Source organism: Arvicanthis niloticus, chromosome 20, assembly GCF_011762505.2.
Source record: "Arvicanthis niloticus isolate mArvNil1 chromosome 20, mArvNil1.pat.X, whole genome shotgun sequence".
In the NCBI taxonomy this organism is placed as follows: domain Eukaryota; kingdom Metazoa; phylum Chordata; class Mammalia; order Rodentia; family Muridae; genus Arvicanthis; species Arvicanthis niloticus.
The window spans coordinates 12,340,673-12,358,672 of NC_047677.1; the positions used below are offsets into that span (position 1 = coordinate 12,340,673).

Below are 18,000 nucleotides of genomic sequence, written 5' to 3' on the forward strand. Positions count from 1 at the left end.
TATTCTTTAATGCTCTTGAAATTAAATACATGAAAAAAAGACTGGTTTAAACATAAGATAACTTTTAAAGCTCTAAAATATAATTTTTTTACTTTAATCTTCTGTTCCAAGTAAGTAGGGAAAAGCTGTTTCTAAATAAATAAGTCATTGGAAATTGTTACGTGCTCAGTACTTTTTAAGAAGTCTTGACTTATCTCTCACCCGCTGAGTTTGTTTCTTCTTCGGTAGGTTCTGTACAAGTGTCCTAAATCTTCCCCCATTGCTCAGACCCAGTATTGTGTCTTCTGATTCACAATGCCACATTTATTTTACAGAGACTGACAGCCTCTCATGTTCCCTCCTCCCCTCTCCCAAATCTTCTCACCTTCATACACTTACCCTTCATGTTCAGTCTTTCTGATCCCAGACTAATTTTGAAACTACGTTCCTTTATCCATCTTCCCTCTGACTGTCTCTTCCTCTCTACAAAGATGATCAGAGGGTCTCCTTTTTCTTCCAATGAAAAGCCATCAGACCACCATTTAGATCAAACCAAAGCCCCCAAGTCTTGTGCCTACAGAGGTCAAGAACGTCAGGCAAGTGAATACAAAGCTAGCCACTGTGGACATAAATGGTGATGGATAGTTCCCATTATTCCTAAAATAGACAACAGGTGAAGGCCCAGGATCATCACTTCTGATTTTATTTTAAGATAAATAAGATTTATATGAACTTTTCAACATTTGGGTGCTGAAAATTAAGTTCTTAAACTTTGGAATCTAGGTGAGACAATGTGTAAATCTGTCAGAGCACAGCCTTGCTCTGTGTGAGGAGGCGCGAGACAGCCTTGCACCTGTCTGCTCCTGATGTCACCTCATGCTCAGTGTCTGACTCCTGGTTCTGCAATCACAAGTTAAAGAGGAAATGAACTTAGGGGGGACAATTTGGTCTCTTCCCTGTGCTTATCAGCCTAAAATGTGCCGGCCTTTGACATCAGTGACTGACACTAATGGCCGACTCACATGCTTGAAAGTCCCTTGTTGATGTTTTTCAAGGACCCTTCCTCCTGTCTGTCCATTCCTTCTTCAACTAACTTGCCCTCACACTTTGTAGTCTAACTACTTTGATGATTTTATTCATACCATTCATACTATTCATGCATGTGGACAGTTTATAGGGAGAAGAAGCATGGACAAGAAACTCCATGAGGTAATTGTCCAGAGAACAACGTCACATGCAAAAAAAGATGCTCTGTTAGTATTTCTGATCTTATATGTAAGTTTAAATCAGTGTGGTTAAGAGATTTGATGGGTATGGGTTTGAACCTAGCCTTGGGACTTTTCTTAAGGCTCCTCTCCTAATATCCAGCCAACTTGAATCATGATAGCCAAGGAAGTAAGTGTCTACTCAAACTGAGGAGTCCAACCTAATGCAAATTACTGCTTCATGATCCTCCCATTTACTCCTTCACCAAAAATGACTAAGTGCTACAATAGGCCCTGTCCTGATCTATGACAACTGAGCCAGTGCAAGCTGCTGAATATGGTCCCTCTTATTGCATGCCTTAATCTGAATAAATTTTATGTGAAAGTGTTTGTCTCGCTGTATAATTTATAACACAAGGCTTTAATTTGGCCTTTCAGATGAAAACCCTTCTCGAGCCCACATATTATTTCTCAAAGTCTATGTATTTATTCTGCATGTCCAGTGGCCTGTATTGCCACTTCTCTTCACCCTGCTTCCCAAGTCTTGTCCTCTGAATTTCCTATTATGCTGTTTCCAGTCCCCCACCTACTGGAGTGTGAAATTTAACACATCCCTTGGCCCATCCTTCTAGCTTCTCCTTTATAGCTAGTGCTGATCTTCTCCCCCAACCACTTCTGCCTCTGGCCACACCCACTTCTAAACACACATTCCTGAGCCTAACACATTGCTGCTCCATGCTTGCCCTACGCCAATCTTCCTATTTCAGCCTCTTCTTCTCTTTGCAGCCTCTGATGCTTCCTCTTCCTACAACCCTTCTTTGCACCCTCAAGGAAAGACTGAAAGATCTGGTTACTTGAGGTAACCATCTCTCAGTCTCTTTAATAAAGGCTCAGGGATGTGCTGATCTTTCTTCTGACATGGTTTCTTACTCTCAATGAGCCTCGGTCTACTGCACAGTCAGGTAGACAGTGAGGAATCTGGGAAACCCAGGAATGATAAGATAAGCCTCTAGCTCCAGCCAAATCTGCAGCAGTAAAGACTAGTAAAGACCAGGAACTGGGAAAGCCATCCATCAACCTTGGAAACACTGCTATATGGAGCTGCCACCAAATGAGCATGTTTCTGAAGTCAGTTTTACTGGGGAACTTTTATCTTCTCATTGAGCCTGTTGACAACCTTTTATATTTGATATCTCATTCCCAACTTGACTGCCCTACAGGTTTCTGGTATCTAAGAAAGAAGTCCCATAGAGTTGTCTATCATTCCTTAGAGTTGTTATTCATAATCATTCCCAACCCCTCTGGCCCTGTCTTCCGTATACCTCTGTTTCTACCCAAGGCCCTGGCCCTAGTAGGCTGCTTGTAATTTTTATTAAGAATAAGAAGACTGAGTCATTGAGATCCCTTGTCTAAGAAGATGCTTGCGAGTTCACAATGTCTCATCACTGAATTCTTAAAGGACAACATTTCTGAAGCCACACAGTGATATTCAGTGTTGGATATGGACATAAGAAATTGTTTTGCTGATTTTAATAAGCTTGCCCACTTCTCACTTTTGACTGTAATTTTAATGGCACGTAGCACTTGCAAAGGCTTTGCTTATATTATCTCCTTAATCCACACAACAATCTTTCGAACATTTGCAGATGAAGAAAATGATGCCTAAGAAAATTACTTTGACTTTCCTAAGATCATATGGTTTACAAGAAGTACAGATGGTTTTCAATCCCAGATCTGACTTTAAAAATCTAATTAACATTTTATTACCCAGTCTTGATTAATTTATAAATGTAAATCTCCACATTGATAATCAAAATTCATGGTAAATATTAATAAAAACAAATGACCTACTTTTAGCATATTGCTGCAAAAATCTATGCTCCCTCAATACAATGTTCTTCCAGGACTTTTGTCTCTGTAAATAAGTATTTTATAAACCTCATATACAAAAGACTATCCACAGACAGAGGGATGATGGATAGTGGAAAAACACTGGAATCAAACAAAAGTAATAGTGATGGAGAGGCAGGAAGAAAAACAGCATCTCAATAATTGTGTGCTCTGTGTGGAAGCTGCTCATCAAATGTGGCCTTTTTGTGTTGTCATGCAAAATCCAACTGCACCATTTACCTTGTCCAGGACCAAAGAGAACCCAAAAACCTCAAATAACCTTCCTACTTAAATTACTTACTCTTGCAATTGATTCTTATGAATCAGTGAATTAGTGAATTAGTGCAGTGAAGGCTAGAAGAGGCCAACAGATACCCTGGATCAGCAGCTACAGATAGTTAAATACTGTATAGGTGATGGAATTGAACCCCAGTTCTTGAGAGAGGAGCCAGTACACTTAATCACTGAGCCGTCTCTACAGCTCTTCCTTTGACATTGTCACTCACCACAGATTCCAATGCTAGAAGGAAGGAACAGAGATTCTAAAGCCACACAAATACTATCTGTTTTCATACTAAGAAAGACAAAATATGTCCCTTGAAAATCCTTCATATCCACATGGAATATGGGGCTGACAATAGCTAAAGTGAAGGTAGGAGAAATGGGACAAGCTCTTTTCTTTTATTAACATTTATTTTTTACTATCAAATCATAATTTTTACTTTTTAACACAGGGGTTATAAACACAAAAATGCAGGATGTGTAGAAGGGGACAACACGGGAGCATAGGTGTTCAGGGGGAGTACAGATATCTTTCAGAAGAGGATATCAGCTGGGTGAAGGTTCAGGGGACAGGTCACTATGACTCTGCCTATGATTCACTTGTCCTTATCTAAGTTGGTTCTATCCGCCAAGGCTACCTATTTACAGGGTCTATGACTGCTCAGGCTGATAAATTTCCACAAAAGCTGCCTGTTTACAATAGCTTATAGCCATCTGTTTCAGTGTTTTTTCCATAGAGACCCAAGACTTTGTGTTAGCAGGCATGTAAGTCAGGCCTATTGCTGATTTCAGGCTTAGGGCTGGTTTTAGGCCTTCAATATATAAACAGGGCTGCTCCTGACATCTCCTCCCTTCTCCAAGTATAGAAGGGCTATGACGATTCTAATCTTGCCAAGGTGGGGATAGAGGCCTGACCTCCAGTAATTAAAGGGGACCTTGTAATGGCTCCGGTCCTCCTGTCATTGCGAGACAAGCTCTTGCAATATGTCATGACACACTTCAGGGACAGCTCAGACGGCTTAATTTACAAGAAATTGAATGTGAATACTTTTTATAAATTAAAATTTCCCTTTCTTTGCCTCCAGAGCTTTTACTCAACTATGATCCCTCTAGGAAATTATCTCCAAAGAGTAACACACACACACATACACACGCACACACATGCATATGTACACACGCATGCACGAACGTGTACACATATGTATGCACGCGTATGCACACACACGCATACACACACAGACACATGCATGCACATGTACACACATATATGCATGTGTATGTACACACACAGAGATGTACCTTACTTATATAGAGAAGCTGAGGCTGAGAAGAGTGGTAGAGGGGACTAACAGGAAAAAAGGACCTGAATTGATATAACTTTTAACCATATCTTTTTGTACCTTCAGTGTTTATTCAGTGAGAACATTACACTTTCAGGAAAGTAGCATAAAGTCTTCTTAATCTGTGCTTCAAATATGCATTCTCTGTTACCTAGAAATTCCTAATTTGAATATATTTGCAAATAAATGCCAAGAAGTCTGTACAAGAATATCCAGGACAACATTTATAATACAAGAGATTAGATGGGCTCTAAGTTCTTAGCAGTATAAGATTTGGTCAATGTAAAACTCCATTACTATGAAAGAGAAAAATCTCCACAAACAAGATTGGTTGTTCACAAAAGTATTAAACTGAGCCGAGGTGGTGACACATGCCTATAATCCCCACACATGAGAGGCTGGGGCAGAACAACCAAGAATTCAAAGCCAGCCAGGACAATGTAGTGAGAATTTTGTCTCAAAAATCAAAACTTCAAGTCCTCTTGAGCAACCAAGAAGCATGGCAAGAAGAGTAGGAGAGGGTCTGGAGCATCCCTTACCAGTGTACAAATTCAGGGCTTTTCTATGCTTTCCTTGTTCTACCCAAATCATGACTTGGAGACATTTTTATTTATAATGTTTTTGGCCTTACAGTAGGCTTTGCTCCACAACTAACTTGTAACTTACATTAACCAATTAATACTATTCTGTGTCTGCTATTGAGGAGATTACCTCTCCTCAGCTTCATACCTTGTACTTCTTCAGAGTCTGGGTGGCAAGTCTTCTTTGCATGTCTATTTCTCAGAGTTTCTCTCTTCCTGCTGGATGTCCCACCTTCTAACCCTGCCTCAGCTTATTGGCCATCAGACTTTTACTGACAGTGATGCTTCCACACAGTACACAAGAGACTATCCCCACAGGCAAGCAATTCATATGAAAGCATTCCATCCTTGAAGGTGGTTTGTCTGTCTGTCTGTTTGTTTGCTTGTTTGTTTGAGAAATCACTTCATAGGAAGGGATTTATGCCTGGTAATATACAACTGTTTAAAAAGCAAACAAACAAACAAAAAATGTTAGGAAGTTAATAAGCTTTCTGGAGAGACTGAATATACTCATTTAACTAAATTGATGTAACACCAAACTGCCCTATGATCTGGATATGGCAGTGCCCATGTAGCCATCCCTTTTTTAAAGTTTTAAGTATCTGTATAAATGTGTAGGTGGATAGACAACAAATACAAACATATGTACATACGTAATACATACATAAATACATACATACATGTCCCTGTAATTACATGTGCATACACTTGGTTATAGAAGGAGACATAGGGAATGAGGAACAGTTATTGACAATTTTATTTTCTGAGGCATTGGTGATTTGCAGTAAAACGATTTACTTTCTATAGTATTCTGTTTTTCCTTTACATCTTTAGTCCTTATACCCATTGATTTTTAAACTAAAAATACTTATTAAAATTCATGCCTTAGTACAGAATAAGGAAAATTCCTGCCCACTGTCTATGTTAGCCATCCTTGCTTTCCACTCACTAATCAGAGTAGTCAAAGGCTAATAGAACCAAATATGCATCAACCATCCAAAAGAGAAAAACCAAGATGGGCAGAGACAACAACGGACCAAAAGGGAGAAGGCTGAAGACTCCAGAGATGTGTGAGATGAATAACCACAAGGCGGTGGGAAGAAACTGAGAATAGGGTTGATAAGATAAAAAGATAATACATCATAGAATCAAAATTTTAAAAAAAATATGAAGAGAACAAATCTACAAGTTCTCACATTCAACGCATAACGTTTCCACAAAGAACAATAGGAAACACAGATAGCATCGTATAGCTATGGAAGAAACTCATACAGAATAAGCAAAGATGAGTCTTTGTGTTGAGAGCCTCAGCAAGCAGCAGGCAGAAAACTCTTGCAGAATTCAAGAACTTTACGAAGAAAAGGACGGTTCAAAACGGTTTTCCTCTGGACAAAGCAAACCAACAAAATTACACATTGCTCTCCAGGGAGCGAGGGCCCAGCTCACATCGGAGTCCAGCTGTTGCACTAATGAGAGCAAAATAATGACTTGGAGGAAGTAATTTGAAATTAGAAAATCAATACCAAAGAAGACACAGGATTCTCCAATAAGAAGGAATGTTTGTTGCCTTTTTCATTAAATGGGTCTAATGTTGTTTATCTATGGTTTTTTTTTAAACTTATGATTAATCAGCTAGACGACCTACAGAGATACAGTATCTCTCTCTGAATTATTTCTACTCCTTCCCTTACATCTGTGTTTATGTTATAGCTGACACCTTTCTTATGCAAAACAGAACATTCAAAATAAGAAAGCAAAAATATGTAGAAAAAAATACATAATCTAATTAAACATTGAAATGCCTCCGAACAAATGATAGATATAAAAACTATAAATTATCTTGAGCTTTCTTCTTAGAATGTTCTCTTCCAACAACATAAATTCTGTGACACTGAAGATTATATCTTGTGTACAAATCTGATGATATCATTTGGTCTTCAGAGAGGAAGACTCATATAACCATAACATGACCAAGCTCTTTGTTGACCTCAGTGTTCATAGTTAGCCTGTAGAGGACTGATTCAATAACCAGACAGAACACGAATATGTTATATTGTGACCATTAATCTCCATTATATGGATTTGGAGTCACCTAGAAGACGTAATTCTAGACTGGTTGGTCACCATGTTTCAGATAGGTTTAGCTAAGAAATGAAGAGTCTCTGTTGAATGCAGGTTGCTCCATCCCATAGTCTGGGGTTCCAGACTGATAAGAAAGTAAAACAAGCAGAAAAGTGCATGACAGCTGCATTCACCGCTCCGTTTCCTGCCTGCAGATGCAGAGACTAAGAAGCCTCTATCCATCCAGGATGGACTGCATCAATTCTCAAACTATAAATCAATATAAATCCTTCTTCCCTTAAGTCACTTCCTCAAGTGTTTTGTCACGGGAACAAGCAGCTAGTGCACACTGCCTGACCATGATGGTGTAGTACAGCAGGTGATAGGTGGGAGGTGCCGGCAGAGAACTGGAAAGAAAGATGGAAAGCTAATCTCCTCACACCAGAATGGGGAGCTAAGATTCTGTCTAGTGTTTGAGACAGCGAGAAACAGAATTTGCATATATAATTGCATGTGTAATTCAGTTATAAAGAGCAGTCAGCAGGCAAATTAAAGTAGAAGAGCTCAAATGAGTATTGACAGGGGTAGAAAGAAAACATGTCGGCTACATTCACCAGCCGCATGGCCATTGGCTGGCACTGTTTGCAAAGGTGATGAATCTGAATGACTGTTGAGAGATAGTTTACATAAAAATTAATCTTTAGGGTTTTGGTTTTGGTTTTGGTTTTAGTTTTGATTGAGGTTTGGTTTGGTTTGGTTTGGTTTGGTTTGGTTTGGTTTGGTTTGGTTTGGTTTGGTTTGGTTGGTTTGCTTTGAGACAGAATCTCCCTATGAAGCATTGGCTGGCCTGAAACTTGCTATGTAGACCAGGCTTGCCTCAAATATGTAGATATCTGTTTGTGTCTGCCTCAGCTTCCTGAGTGTTGGGAGTCAAGGCATGCACTACAATGCCCAACAAAATTAAATTTTAAACATTTTTAAGTGAATTATTCTGAAAAGTGACGTAAAGATTGAAGAACAACAAAATACCACTTTTATGTTACTTATATCTTACATTGCTTGAATTTTTATTAAATGTTCTCATTCTTTTAGAATTAAAAAATAAATTTGCTTTGTGTACTTAGGATGCCTCAAACCCTGGTTTAGATGTATTTAGTAATTTTATTAGTGCATAATAATATTAATAATGAACAATAGCAAATATTTCAGTAAGGATTTTTGTGTGCAGAAGACTAATTGAGTTACTGAATTATCACAACCACAATGGCATAAGAACTCTTATCTTCTGACTTTTATGTAGGAAGAAACAAAGACTTAGAAATTCAGGATTTCTCAAGATGCTACAGCTAATGAGAAATGAGGGGTGCTTGGGCCCAATGTGTCTGACTTCAAAGTCCAAGCTCACAGCCACTAAACTGCTGCCCTGACTTATCTTGTAACTCTGAATATCCAACATGAAGTCTATTGTCCTTACAGCTATATGAGATGTGACAGACAGACAGACAGACAGACAGACAGACAGAGGTGGTGTTTTGGCTTAAACAATTTCATATATTTATGCATATATGTCATATATATGAGGCATATATGGTAGAAAACAATGGTTTTCAGTTCAGAAAGTCATTTATACTCTGGAACTCAAAACCCAAGGAACCTACCAAATGCAAGGTTATAAATAGAAGTATTTCAGACATAAAGGGACTGAGGAAAGTTACTCCCTTTGTAGCTTCTTCACAGAAGCCACATGAAGGCAGGAAGAAGCGGGGGAGTCTCTGAGTAAAACATCAGCTGGAGCAGTCTGCTGCCCCTCAGTTCCTAAGGAGGAAAACATGGAGCTGGCTCTCAGTGCCTCCCATGATAAGTTATTTACTGTCTCCCACGGAAACCATGAACAAGTTCTGGTATTTTCAACATTCAGTAGAGTTTGGAAAATTCTTCCATAGCACACTGATTGGGGCTGTGGGTGATGCTGAAGACAGGGGGCCAGTGATTGGTGCTGTAGACAACAGTTAGCAACCATGGATCTCTGCAGTTGAAAAACGCATGGTAATTAAGGGTAGCTTGGGTGTGTTTTAAGTCCCAGTCTTAACTAAAGCTAACCCTGCCTACCCGTGGTTTTGAATTTTTTGTGATTCTTTTAGGGCTGGGGAAAAAATTCAACCTTTCCTTCAAAGGCATTACTACCCCAAGCCAATCCTGTATAAAAAGTCAGACACTATCATGAGGTATTTGAATCCATCAAGGACAGACAGGCAATTAGCCAATATGATAGAATGTGTCACACATCCTAGGCAGGGTTTTCCTAAGTAGTACATCATGTATATTACTGTGGAAAGTCAAGCTTATGGGCCAAACCATGCAACATCATTTCAAATAAGGACAAGAAAGGGGAGTCTCAGTCTATCTCCTCTGTGTATTTTGATAAGTTATGATTAATAGTTTCCAGAGTCTTTAAATTTCTCCACATTTCTCACAGTTATAGACCCCCAGAATCTCCTCCGGAAGTCCATATTTCTGTTTACTAACTTCAAACAAGCCTCAGGATAGTAAATATTATTAAGATAAGACCAAACACATTATTTTTTCTGAATCCTTTTCATAAACTCCACAGCCAGATATTGTGCGGAAGGCGCTGTGGTTTAAAATAGAAATTTCCTTTCCGAGATAGCTAAAGAAAGATTTGTGAAGAACAAGGTTAACGGCTCTTTTGTGGGTCACAGCGGAGGAGCTTCAGCCTCCGAGCTCGACTGACTTTTAATCATTGACTGAATCAGTTCCTGTTTCCTCCCCACAGTGGCTGGAAGCTGAGTTCACTTGAACACGCTGGTTTATTAACTTATGCACCCATACATGGAAAATTCAGCTGCTATTTTCCTCCAGTATCCATGCTAAAATATTTAAGTTGAATTAGATACGAGAAAAGAAACAATGTTACCTACAGTAACAAAAGCATTGTGATCAACCCAAGTTGTTCCTTTTACCCACTCGGTTAACATAATGCCTCTGCTGTTCAGATGAGGCCCTTTTCTGTGTGTTCTGATGAGGTGCAGAGAGGGAGGGTCCACTTTCTGCCCTCTACCTTCCTACTCCTAATGCCAAATTTGGTGACTTTGAACATGAGAATGTGACATAACTGTAGTTACTACAATGCATAGAAAATCTTGAAAATGTGTTCTTATTAACAAGGAGAGAGAGACAGAGAGACAGAGAGAGACAGAGACTGGGAGATAGGGGACAGAGGAAAAGAGAGAGAAAGAGAGAGGGGGAAAGAGAGAGACTGAGAGACAGAGGAGAGAGAGAGAGAGAGAGAGAGAGAGAGAGAGAGAGAGAGAGAGAGCCTGGGAATAGGCATCTCTAGTGGCTGGCTGCTATAGAGCTAGTAATGATTTCAGCGCTATGGCTGCCATCTTTAAACCATCAGAAAAACTAAGCCATCAATTGCAGGATGGCAAAACAGAGAAGAAAGCAAAATCATAGGTGAGTAGTACACTAAGCAACTGAATCAACCAATCAGGAGCTTTCCTATATTGGGCCTTACCTTCTGTGAGATACTGAGTCTATTTCATTGTGTATACCATTTTACATCAGGGTTTTCTGTTGCTTGGCTAAATACTTCCAATCTGGAACAGAGAGATCAGTTCTCTGTGTAGCTTCTTTCTCCTCCCATGCAGCCAACATGTCACATATCTGTAACAAGGCTTAACTGGCTTTAGCATATTTTATAAATCAGACTGTAGCTTTCATCAGGATCATATTTAATTAGTCGTCATGTTTGCTTATCTGAAGAAGTTGATCATATCAATGGAGTCTAGTTCCTGTACGTTGAGACTACATGTTCTTACAGTCACGGAATGTACACAGTGTTTACTGAGAGCCAAGCATACCAAGTTTGAAGAAAAGAACTTTACCCCTTTCTCAAAGAAGAGAGAACCGTATGCAAGTTTCTAATTCTTATCTTCATTTTTCCCCTCAGATTTCCTAACAGCACCTCATACTTGAATCCCATTTGCTGTTATTTAGGTCCCCTACTTTGTGTTAACTGAACTCCGTGTAAAAACATGCTATTGAATTCTAAAACCACTCAGCTGTTCACAGAAAGATAAAATGTGAATTCACATCGGATCCATAGAACTTCTTCAAAATTCCTGAATCTATAGCCATGGTTTTCATCAAAACCACATCCAAATGACTCTGTCTGTGGCTTAGCAAGAGAGCGCCAGAACGTGTAAAGTCAGTAGCTAAAAGACCCATGCTCACTGTAAATCATAACAAAGTCAACACTAATTACAATTAGATCTCAAATGTTTTACTTGAGAATACTAAGCATATTTCATCTGGAACATATTAAAATATGAAGTGAAATGCTTACGTATGGAAGTATACTACAGCTGCCACCGGGAAAGTGCCACCCAGCAGCATCTAAACATCACACGTTCAACTCAAAAAGTGACAAAATAAGCAGTCAGCATGTAAATTATTCTCAGAACTTTTAGTTCCTAAATGAGAAAGTAAAAGCCAAAATCTCTCAAGCATGCCTGGTCAATATAGTTTTATGTTATTGATGTTGTTGTTATTATTGGTGTTGTTATTGGTGTTGTTGTTATCGTTGTTGTTGTTGTTTGTTTGTTTGTTGTTTTAATTCAACTTGAAAAAATAAAGACGTCAGCATTCATTTCTGAGTCTTCATCCAATCCTGTCAGACAGGGTTTTACTAGTATTTTTTGACTGTATATTCAGGTCTAACAGGAGTTCTCCAGAACAGAACTTTAATCTTAACCTAAAGGCACACTACCTAAATTCAGTGTCTCACAAACTTCTAAAAACCAGCACTGGAGATGCGATTAGATATGTCTGAATGAGGGTGAGATTTAAATGAGGGCTTTTCTTCCCAGGTAGAGACTGGACCCCAGACTCTCAAAGCCCGATACTACTGGGCAGTCTAATATGAGACTGAATGGACATATTTCTTGTAGGTGGAAAAAGGAATCATTTTTTTAATAAGAAAATTTTTTTACCATACTCAACCATGCAAAAGCAAACACCTGGTTGAGCTGGATGTAGAGGAATCTACACTCTGCTCTTAATTCTTTAATTCTTCGAAAGTCTAAAATTATCACAAAATGAAATGCTCTTAAATGACGTCTAACATTTTACTACTGTTTTGGCCTGATGATTTCCTCTCTGAGTTGGGTCAGGGAAGATGTGTTTCCTGTATGTGTCTACAGCCTAGTTCTCCTCTTGGTTGCCAGTAGGTACTATGCAGGGACAGCATCTTCACACAGCACATGTCACGTATTCAAGTCTTCAAACCCTCCATGGAAGGAAGCCCAGGATTCATGAGCAGTTGAAGTCTCCCCTGAATATTTTGCTTTTGTGTTTGGTGGCTTGTCAGTGCCTGTCAAATTATAACGTTTCTATTAAGAATAAGCCACAAGATTAGAACACTGAAAGGATCTCAGAACTCAAGACTATATTAGAGATTTCTCTATACTCCCAGAAATGGGAAGAGGCATAACCCAAAGCTAAAGCAACGAACTCTTCCTGAGTCACACAACACAGCATGTCTGCCAGCTACAGTGTAGAAACTTGGGCATAAATCACGAGAAAGACGTTCTGATAGTAATCAAGACAAAAGAAATATGGATTGTGGACTTACAGTGATATTGTATAATTACTCCCAATTTACTAAGAGCAAAAAAATAGCACCTCATATTGATCCTCAGAGGAAGACTGATTACTAATTTTTACAAGGTACGCCTCATGTTTCTATGCATTAATATATTCAGAGGCAGAAAAACATGCATAAGAAGATGTTAATTGTTTTTTTTAAGTGAAGACACAAGGGTATTCAATGTTTCTGTATGTTTTTAAACACACTGTATTACTGCGGGTTTTCAAAAGCCACAACTGTGCTCAAAGGGATGACTAAATTTTATCACATCTTTTAATTATATATGCTGGTCTGCATACCAGCCACTGTCTGCAGGGATCTGCAGAGCTCTGGCCTGGCCTGCATGGCCAAAGAGGTGCAGCTTTCCAAGGGGAAACCAGAGCAAGGCTAGCTGTCAAGCCTCTTCAGCGACCACCACTGCCCCAGAGTTGGTGGCAGGCTGCAGGACATAGCAGGTGGTTAGAAGCCAAGGTCAGGGCTAGCAAGTAGGAAGTGGCTACGGTAGGCTGGAGCACCCAGCTGGTTGGACCAGGTCAAGGTGCAGACAAAAGATTCAGGAGAAAATATTCTTCCCTGGAGAATTGCAGGGGTTCCTGAATCCACTCATCCTTACCAGTTTTTCTGTCTGGTGGCACAATCCACTGCCCCACAATATAACCCTCAATGAAATTTTCCTGGTTTGGGGACCATAACAGATTAAAACAGAAAATTAAAATGAAAGAAATGTGTGTCAGAAACATGAAGTAGAAATTTCTGGTTTCTTTGGAGACTCAGTTGGGTCATGTGATGTTTTTCTGGAAACTGTCTTATGAGACGATGTTTTTGCTGAAGCAGACACAACACACGGGGGCGGGGGGTGCTTTGCTGAGAACATGTGTTTTCCTGGAAGCAGCCTGGGAAAGGGGCATGTAATGTTTTACTAGATTGGATGCTTGAGAGAACATGTGGTATTTGGGAAGAATGTAAATACGACCCCACAGTGAACAATGCTGGATGGCACTGGTGCATCTTCCTGTTCCTTGTTGACCATTGTCAGGCTTTGCTGATGCTGGTCTTGGCTGATGATGCTGGGCGATGCTGATACACCTTACCCATCTTTACTGGTCATTGTTTGTAATGACTTCATAGAGATTAGCAAAACACACCAAAAACTTCTGGTGGTGTTCCAGAAGCTTCTCACTGCTTCCACAGACTCAGACTGATTGACAGAGCCTTGCAGTTCCTTCTGGATTGACCTGTTGTTGCTGATTTGTGAATGGTGTTTGTGAGTGGATAGAGCTGCCGCTGCTGATTTGTGTAAACTGAACTGCTGATATCCTGAGTGTAAACTGAACTGCTGATATCCTGACAGTGCAGATTGGCTTCACCCAAAAAAAAACCCTATTTCTAAACAGGTCCACATCCTCCTTTACCCTATTAATCTTCCCTTTTCACTACCTCTGGTGGGTGGTGGGCTAGAAGGGAGGTTAAAGCATTTAAGAACCCTTAATTAAAGGTATGTTTTGAAAAATCTAAGCCTACAGAGACAGTTGGCAAAGATTTATAAACTGTCTACCAGACTTGGTTAATGTCTATGGCCACAAGCCTTGAACGATGTCCTACCAAAGACAAAAGGATTTTTTTTTAACGTTTAAAATATCCAGGGAGTAAGATGTTACTCAAGAATGAAAAGAAATGAGCTTTCCAGCCACTGTGAAAGAAGCAGACTCTTAAATGTATATTGCTAAGCAGAGGGGCAGGAAGCTGCCCACAGCATGAGTCCAGGGATATGACGCCCTGGGAATAAAACCTATGATGACAGCAAGGTCAGTGTCGCCAGGGCTTGTGGTAAGGACCTGAGGAAGAGAGACAGGACCAAGAGAACTGCAGGATGATACAACTGTCCTGAGTGTTCTTTATTTATTCATTGCTATACCCAGTACCCTGACAAAAGTGACTTGAGGGATGAAAGGGTTATTTCAGCTCAGAATTCAATGGAGGGAAGTTGGGCAGGAGCCTGAGCTAGCACAGTCGGGAAGCTGAGAAAGAAGACCCCGAATTTTATCTCTCACCTTTTCATTCAGCCCAGGATGCCTGCTATGGCAGGGAGCTTCCCACAGTCCACACGGGTCTTCCTGTCACAGTTAACCTAATCTATAGAATCCCCCACGGTCATGCTAAGAGAAATATTTCCATAGCTATCCCAAAGCCCACTGAGGCAAAAATCAAGATTAACCATGACAGTGCTGTAATCGTGGAATCAGAGCGCTTCAGACTGATCAAAACCCACAGCATAAGATGTAATGAGAGCGCTTTATGGACTTTCATTAATGGTAACACAACCCAACAATACTGCTTAATTACAATGAAGACTCCTCAGTCATCCAAAACACTGTTAAGGCTGGGCTGGGGTGAGGATGGGGAGACTTGACTTACCGGAAACCTAAAACTGCCCCCCCCAAAAAATACAGCATGAAGTTTTTAAATAAGAACTTATTTTGTAATTATTATGCATTTTCTCCAAGTTACAACAAAAGAGATTCTATTGCAATAAACATCTACTACTCACAGTTAAATCTTTATTGGCACTAAACTGATACTTTATGAATTGCCAGTCACTTTTAGATACCCTACGATAATGAGCACATAAATTATGGGTAGGCCCTGGGCAGCATTTCAAAAAGTGTGGTCTTCAACCCACCTGCACCAAAATTATTGGGATGCTTGTTAAAAATCAACCCCCCTCCCTAAATCAGAGGCTCCAGGGTGCACAGTCTGCCTGTGGAACAGGTTCCCAGGGCTGTGGTGCACAGCGGTGTGGAAAAACAGTACAGAGCTCACCCAAGGCTACTCTTCCATTACTGCTTATAAGTGCAGACAATTAAAAACATACCAGCTGCCCAGTAATTGAGAACAGGTTTTGCTTCCTCTCCTTCTCAGAAAATGACAGGCAGTGACTTATTTTGCCATTTTGGGAATTTTAGCAAAAAGGACTATACTCTCCAGAAACATTTTGTTACTTAAGGTTCTGCCAAAAAAAAAAAAAAAAAAGCTGGCATCTCAGAACAGGACTAATGGTGGTGAATGACACTTGAGGTCCTTTTATGTCTTTTTTCCTAATTGAAAGTTTATCTGTCCTAGCCTCCACAGGAGCTTAAAAAAGAAAGACTCCTGATGCTTTATGATTTATCAGTGTCCCAAACCGAATAACATTTTTCAACAAACTTTTCAGGTGGCACTGTCAATTCCTATTTCCCCTGCCCAAGAAAATTATTTCTATGAAATAATTTTGGTCTTGACCTTTTCCAGAAAATAAAATTTTGCTGCTTCTATGTCAAAGAAGGTCACTGTGTCAGAATTCAGGGCAGCCTCACAACAATGCCCTAGAACAATCATTGAGTGGCCTGATCAATCCTATGGTCATTACCCTTCAGACTCTTCACCTTGCCCTTTGATGAGCCTGGTGATTTCTCTTTCAGCTGTGTGGTGTTATTATTACCTCAATTTATCTAGGGGTCGAACCTTAAGCAATGCTAACCCTTTGGGACAAAGCACAGACATGTGCTTTCCAGGCTGGCTTTATAGCTACATCTACTACTTACCTCCTACCCTCCCACCCCCATCAGCACTTCAAGGAAGTGACCTGGCATTAGCCACTGCCACCCTAAGCCATTGGATTGGCATATGTGTCACAATTACCTGAGAGGCAGCTGTTACAATGAACAGCTTTCCGACATGGTGGTCAGGAGTGGGCTTGAGAATTGGGGTTTCTAGTCAATCCTGAGGTGTAGGTTACAGTCTGAGAACTGCTGATTGAAGGTCATTTGCCACTTTCTGGATTAGCTCCAGATAATGTTGTAAGTGACAGTGTAATTTATATCGCTTCTCCTATAATTTACCAGAGTGAAAACTATAATTAACAGTCCCCCTAGTTGGTGTATTAAGATGATACAAATTGACAGCCTCTTTTGACAGTACCGTGGCAACCATATAATTACTATTTTTTTTTTTCTTTCTAGAGAATATCAAGTTAACAAAAATCTCAAGTTACCATGACAGCAGCCTGGTGTTTTCTTGCTAACCAAGTCTGAGCTAGTCAGGTCACTTGCCTGTCTCTGGCTTAAACATTCTTCTTTAACTCTACCTACTACCGTTGCAATCTCAACAGATCTGCACTCGGAATGATTCGGTGAAGACTTGTCCCCTCCCACCAAGAATTTACAGCCGCCCACCACTGAAACTGCTTTTTTGCTCAGAGGTCCTCCATATTTTGGCTCCAGAGGATCAGTGGTGTTCTAAGCAACTCCTTCCAGGGCCCAGGCATCGGCGTGGGTACCAACCTCGTCCTGTGGCTGCCTCCCTCCCCGATGTATTTTGGACATGGATGTTTACACTTTGTAAGTGTACTTAACAGAACAGCTAAGCAACTGGAATTATCAATTATCAATTGTTGATATCAACGATTATCAATCGTTGATAAATAGGCAAGCTCTACTTTTTCGTTGTTATTCTCACATTTCCCGTAGTAAAGCACCACCCAGAACAATTTCATGAAGGAGCACCACACTGTGATTGGAAGCATTGGGGGTTGGGCAGAAGGGGGGGCGTACAGAAGCAAACAATAGTTGAGAACTGCGGACGACTTCGCCGGCAGAGGGCGGTAAAGCACGGGAGAGCTTTGTAGGTAAGCCTTGGTCTGTGCTCAGAACTGTGGTTCTTGAAGGGGTGCACACCACCAACTATTACCGTTTTCATGTTATTAAACCTTAAGACTAGAATACTAACAAGCCCCACATAAGACAATAACAGAACTTGAGTCTGAAAGAAAGAATCCAGTATTTTTCTACCGGGAACTGCCCAGCCACATAGAGCCTCCAATTACTCGTTAGCAAGATAGAAGAATACTAAATTATTGTTTATAAATAATTATATACATGTAGAATACTAAATTATTGTTTATAAATAATTATATACGTGTACAGACCTTCATTATATTCCCAGGTTGTGAACAA

At 40.0% G+C, this 18,000-nt stretch overlaps 1 long non-coding RNA gene across 2 annotated transcripts in view; it reads right to left on the reverse strand.

Annotated features, from left to right (window-relative positions):
- The window catches only part of LOC143435241 (uncharacterized), a 37,769-nt gene that overhangs the window by 15,639 nt on the left and 4,130 nt on the right, over positions 1–18,000 (reverse strand). The window lies entirely within an intron of this gene.